Genomic DNA, 6695 nt, shown 5'->3' with positions numbered 1-6695 from the left:
ACGTTTGTTGCATTTGTTTAAAACTAGCGCACATTGTATTTTTAGCGATATCTAATCGTGGTTTTGGGGAAATATACAGGTTTAGAGAATATTAATTTCATCATTTGCATGCACTGTTGATTTATTCTTTAAAAAGTACGAATACTATCATAACCTGAAAAAAAAAGAAATACGTGAAATAAAACAAACGTAAAAATTTAATAAGTGAATACAAAGTAAAAATCTTTTGTCATAAGACTGTTGCGTCAAGGTACAGTAAATGTTCGTTTTTCCATTTGGTCATTATTCCACGGAATCATAATTTCTGTAAAATAATGATGCGATTGGAAACTTACTCATGTCATATAGATTGTTACGATACACATCGCATGATTTCTAGTAATCTTCGACAAATATCCGTGGACCGCGTTTATTGCACGAATTAATACCACGAGTGCACAAAATTTGCATAAGTTTGATGCAGAAAGTTATCTATATTATAAGGACTTCAAGTAACTTGAAAAGACACATAGAGATCTGAAGACATGAGATATTAAGATCTACATTTGACACCTTTATGGCACCTGATCCCACCTCTGATGTTTTTGAGATCCATGTTTGCTCGGCTCCTATTTTGCTTATGGACTTTTGATCTTGAATACTGCTCGTTATCTCCATACATTTATTACTTATGAATCAATTCTTTCTAGTAAAGCAGCTTTTGTAAATCAAATCGTACCACAGAATTATATTTAGGTGCTGAAGCCATAGTTGAATGAAGTTGTATTACAACAATAGATAATTCCATAAAGCTGTTTTTCATTCCTGCTAGGATTTTGATGATGTCTTCAAAAAGGAATTATTTAATGGCATATCCATTAATCATTCTAATCGAAGAATATCAATTTCTTAGAGTACAAATTAAGCCACTGACTGAAGCTGATGATAAAGGGGTTTGGGTATTTTGTAAGACGAGAAACAAAGAACATGAAATGAAATTTACTACAGAGTATCTGCATTTTAAATGAAACATCAAAACAGCATATTATTCTAATCTGGAGTATTCTACTATGTACATTATAGAATTCCAATTCAACTACGTTTGAAAAGAAATGTTTGATTAACTGGGTAGCCAAGAACATTAGATTCGATACAACTTTAAAAGTTCTTACCATTAAGACCAGAACATCACAACCTTTTTAAAGGTGTGTTTAATTTAATCAAGCAAGCATGAATTTTGCTTGCACCAAGATTTAATGTAAAGGATATCATTAGATGTTAAGTTATTTAGCTTCTCCTTGATGTCTTTGAGAGATACATTGCTTAGGGAGACAGCATACCTTTAATTGATATCTTGTAATGTGTATGGGGTACTTGGAAGGTGAAATCAAAGTTTACTATTTTTCTCTTTTCCTTTACAGAAGTGCTTACTCCACTGAGACGCCTCATTCAACCCTGAAGTCTAGGGAGGTCCGTATGTGTGCTATGTTCGTAGATTAAAATTGTGTGAATAGATATTTTCCTAATCGATCACTCTACTTTATAGTGAAAAATTCTCGACTGGGAATATCACAATATACAATAAATCAATCAATGTCTTTATCCTTTTTTGAAAGTCTAACTCTAGTCTTTTGACCGAAAAGTCATTAGTTTTTAATTTTCGTACAATAAAATCTCAGATAGCATGACTATGTTGGGCCAACATTTGTTAAAGGTTGTATGGTTGGCGTTGGGGGAACAACGTTGGGTCAACGTTGGACCAATGTTACCAAGTCAACCTTCTCGACCATGACGGAATTCCTATGTTGGCCCACAGTTGGTCCAACGTAAGCAGCTTCCATTCACTTTAGTTTCCAAAGAAGGAAGGATCATGGCATTGGCCCAACGTTGGACCAATGTTTATAATACACCCTTAAAGAAAGTGTATTTACAAGTTGGTAGTAGAATGTTGGCCCATTGTTTGTAATACACCCTTAAAGAAAGTGCCTTTTCAAGTTTGTAGTAGTATGTTGGCCCAACGTTGGCACAATGTTTGTAATACATCCTTAAAGAAAGTGCCTTATCAAGTTGGTAGTATTATGTTGGCCCAACGTTGGCCCATTGTTTGTAATACACTCTTAAAGAACGTGTCCTATCAAGTTGGTAGTAGTATGTTGGCCCAACATTGGCCCAATGTTTGTAGTACACACAAGTGTTATTTTGTTTAGGTCTATAAAGATGAGATATTTATATTGGGCCAACGTTGGCCCAATTATTATACTGCCAACTAATTGATGGTGTCAATTTTATAATTAGCTGCTGAGCTTTACGTTGGGACAACGTTGGTACATTCTGAAATAATTAAAAGGACTTTCTATGTCCATGCTTATCATTGGATGACTGCTTTTGTTTAGATATGATATTTTCAACATTTTAACTTTGCACTTAAGTGATCAAGCACCAAAGAGTGTTTTATTCTATTTTTTGAATTGTGTATTTGCTTATTTATTTGTAATAACCCAGATAGCAGAAGACCGTTGGCCAGATCTTACATATGGTTCTATTATCTATGTTGAGTTACCTTGATTGGGCCAACAATGGCCCAACAAGAAATATTGATAGCTGGTTATGTATAATAGTGCGCTAATGTTGGGCTTACTGTTGGCATTATATCATAAAATTATTATCATGAGAGAAAATATTTGTTTGGGGATTGGCATCGGTCCTACGTTGGCCCAATATACCATGAAAAAGACTGAGCATCATGGGTAGACAACAACCGAGCTACTTGTAATATCCGCGCCATTTTTAATCTGAAACGAGCGTAATGAGACTGATACCTTGCATATCCGCACTCACTTTGTAAGTATTACTAATATGTTTGCCTCGGCACAGCTGAATTAACGTTTAGTTTTTAAACGATATCATGTACAGATCTGTGTAAATCAGACATGGGGAAGTGCAGAGGTCAGGTGCTGTTGGGTCAACACTGTAAAGATAGCATGCTAACATTGGGCCAAAGTTGGGCCAATGTAATCGGTTACATCGAGCCAATGTTGGCAAATGGCATTGACCCAATTTAAGTTTGCTCATCGACCAAATGTTGGCCCGATATGTTGGGCAAACGTTGGCCCAATGTAGAGTGTTATTTCTACAGATATTGGCCCAACGTCGCGCCAACATTGGCCCAATTAATGCGACATTGTTGGAGAAACGTCAACAAGAATATTGGGCCGACGTTGGCAAACGCCGTTGGCCCAGTGTCATTTTGCTCCTTGGCCCAATGTTGGCCCAATATATTGGACCAACATTGGGCCAATGTGTATAAACATTTAATTGTTACAAATCTGTATATTAACAAATCTACAATCAGAAGTAAATCTACAACCAATCCTACTTGAAAAATCAAGCTAGCTGAAATAAATTTAAAATTCTTATAATTTATCGAAACAACATAAATTATCAGTGATTAAATTTTTTGTTTATATACAAGAAAAATAAATGAAAGTATAAAAATGTGTTTTGATACAGTTAAAACAATTAATAATTTGCTCCTTATTTAAATTGAAATTTGTGTCTAGTAGAATACATTTCCGAAGTCTACCACTTAATTTACTTATATACACTTAACGTCGAGAACATGATCAAACATTTTGAAAATGTTGAATTTGCTGAAGTTAAAACAAAATTTATTCAGTACTAAAAATAAATTGGGTTCTTTCAATTAAAATTTGTTCAGTGTAACGACAAATTTTCAATACATGTATTTTATATGGGGCAACATTGAATCAAATTTGTTTTGATGATGATTATCAAGAGTATAAATTATGCATAAATGCCTTCATCACACAAGCTAATCACTTAATCACACCATGAAATAAAAAAGACGGTTATTCCTCAATTGACAGCTTAAACATATAGTGATATACTTGTAAATTTAATCGTATGTTTAAAGTACCAAATACTACAATTCTAGTGCTCCTGGAGATTCTAAAAAGACATGGAGAACACAATCAAAGAATGGCTAAGGTATGCCAAGGACAGGGATGGGGGAGGAAGAAACGGAAAGAGAAGAAAAGAAGGGGGAGGAGGAGACTCTGGAAGAGGAAATGGAGACTTAGGAGAGAGATCAGATGGAAAGTGGCAATGCGTAACTTTTTTTCTGTGATATAGTGTGATATACCTGTAGTTCTACCCTTTTTCGTGTCTGTTTGTCGGTTATAAACACGATGCAGATGCCAGAAACATTTTTTTGTGTAAGTAAACAAAATAACGGGATTCATTTTAGTATTATTTTAAGAACAGGAGGGCTTTGTTTATTTGTTAGACGTACTTATTGATACCTGTAATTTACTGAACTTGTGCATAATTTACATTAGAGAGGGAGTATACAGTCATGTAACCCTACATATATCGCTTAAAGTGAGCATCAACTTTTAATTCTTTATTAATGTTTTCTTCATGCACAGAGCAATAAAATTATAGTATGTTAAAATTAAATTTTATATTTTGATTTCTTTTTCCTCAGTTTTTTAATTAATTTAGAGCTACTTACAATGCAATACTTGTTGATGGCAATTCTATGCGAATATTGAGAATATGTATTAAAATAATTAATCTAGCATATATAGCATATATAGATAGTATTTATAAAGGGCTTTGACCATTAAACTGTACTACAAAACTAGTATAACCTTATTGTATATATTTGTTTGTCAATTTTGAGGACAAATGGCCAACCAGTGAAGAGCAAATGAGTTGTCATGATGGAGAGCCAATAAGATACAAACCAAAGTTGGCCCAAAAATGATGTTTTCCTAATATTGAAAGAATAAGTGGCCAAACAATGGCTCAATGATATCTGTTCGTTGGTCAAACAATAAGCCAACAAGTTGGTCTGATTAAGGGCCGATGAGCAAAATACCGATGGCCCAACATTAATTGCTTACAATGGCCCAACTGTACAAAATTGACGTTTGCCCAACATTGAAAAAATACATTGGCCCAACAGTGGCCCAATATTGACTGTTACATTGGTCCAACAATGAGCCAATAAGTTGGTTGATTAAGGGCCGATGAGCAAATTACCGTTGGCCCAACATTAGTTGCTTACAATGGCCCAATTGTACAAAAATGACGTTTGCCCAATATTAAAATAATACATTGGCCCAACAGTGGCCCCCAACAGTGGCCCAATATTAAATGTTACATTGGCCCAACAATAAGCCAACAAGTTGGTTTGATTAAGGGCGGATAAGCAAATTATCGATGGCCCAATGTTGAATTCAAACAGTGGCCCAACATAAGTAGCGTTGTTGGCCCAACAAAGGTCCAATAACATCCTGCTATCTGGGATAAGAGCGCTACTTATAACAACCAAGTTCTATGATAATAAATGTTAATCTATGATAATCAAGCTCTATGGTAATCTAACAACCAAGCTCTATGATAAAGGTGATGACTTTAACTTTTCTATCGACAACTTCCCTTACCTTTGCAGCAATAGACCTTAATCACATGAATATGGAGTTTACATATCTAAGTTGATTCGATTCACAAGAGCATGTTCTACGTATGAACAATTTCTAAAACGAGGTATACATATTATTGACAAACAAGTTGATGGAACAGAATATTAGATTAGAGTCATCATTTCCTAAGTTCTATCTTCGATACCATTACCTTGCCAGTAAATACAATTTATCATATTATCACTGAGTTAAATGCTGACTGACTTCTTTCATAATAATTGTTAGTTCATTATTTATACACTGAATTGACGACGGATTTTTTTGTTTTTTTTTTCAGATCATGACAAGGAGCACACGGCGGGTATGACCGGTCGGCAGGGGATGCTCACTCCTCCATAGCACCTGATCCCACATCTGATGTTTCGGAAGACCGTGTTTGCTCAGCTCCTGTCTTGTATTGTTTTATGGACTTTGAGTTTAAATACTGTTCGTTATCTCCATATCCTTCTTCATAAAGCTTATCATTGAGTCAAAGTCTGACTGACGTTTTTCATACCAATTGTTAGTCCATCATTTATACACTGAATTGACGACGGATATTTCCCGTTACTTCCTGATCATGACAAGGAGCACACGGCGGGTGTGACAGGTCGGCAGGGGATGCTCACTCCTCCATGGCACATGATCCCATTTCTGATGTTTCGGGGGTCCGTGTTTGCTGTGCTCTTATTTTGTATTGTTTTATGGAGGTTTAGAATGTTGTTCATTTTCTCCAATTCTTTCAGTGTTTTTTTTTTCTTAAATAAAAAATTAGACAGAGTGTGATATCTGATATAAGGACATGATCATTTGTTACATAAAGCTATCATATCACTTTCTTCCATTAATATTTTGATACTTTGAATTTCTAAATTAAAAGTAAGGAGTCTTAAGTTGCGTTTTTTTAGTGAGAAGTACAATTCAATTCAATAATAAATACAATACAATTCAATTACTTCTATTTATTTTTAGGTATAAAATTTCATAATCAATCTTCAATTCGCAAATTACTAGCATTGCTCACACTAAGATTGGGAGCCATATAGTGATATTAGGTAATCGCTTGAAATGAGGAATATATAAGTATTTATGGGATTTATCAGTTAAAGAACAGCAGATAATAAATCCGTCATGACATTTCTTCTAAACAAAAACAATGGTGTTCATTAATTTACCGCAAGATGTTGAGGATTTGGGGTGTTGGCAAAGGTTAAATAAGCATGCTGC

At 34.6% G+C, this 6695-nt stretch overlaps 1 long non-coding RNA gene across 1 annotated transcript; it reads left to right on the top strand.

The window, feature by feature from the left end:
• The first annotated feature begins 1061 nt into the window (after positions 1-1061).
• Positions 1062-5122, top strand: LOC134262206 (uncharacterized). Its single transcript, XR_009990976.1, has 3 exons — positions 1062-1184; positions 1401-1449; positions 3935-5122. It is a non-coding gene; the product is annotated as an uncharacterized LOC134262206 (long non-coding RNA).
• The last annotated feature ends 1573 nt before the right edge of the window (positions 5123-6695 follow it).

Source organism: Saccostrea cucullata, unplaced genomic scaffold (genome assembly GCF_032062105.1).
Source record: "Saccostrea cucullata isolate Sc308-1 unplaced genomic scaffold, CSIRO_AGI_Scuc_v1 ctg11969, whole genome shotgun sequence".
In the NCBI taxonomy this organism is placed as follows: domain Eukaryota; kingdom Metazoa; phylum Mollusca; class Bivalvia; order Ostreida; family Ostreidae; genus Saccostrea; species Saccostrea cuccullata.
Note: the sequence above shows the minus strand (reverse complement) of the source record. Positions and strands in the feature narration are given on the sequence as shown.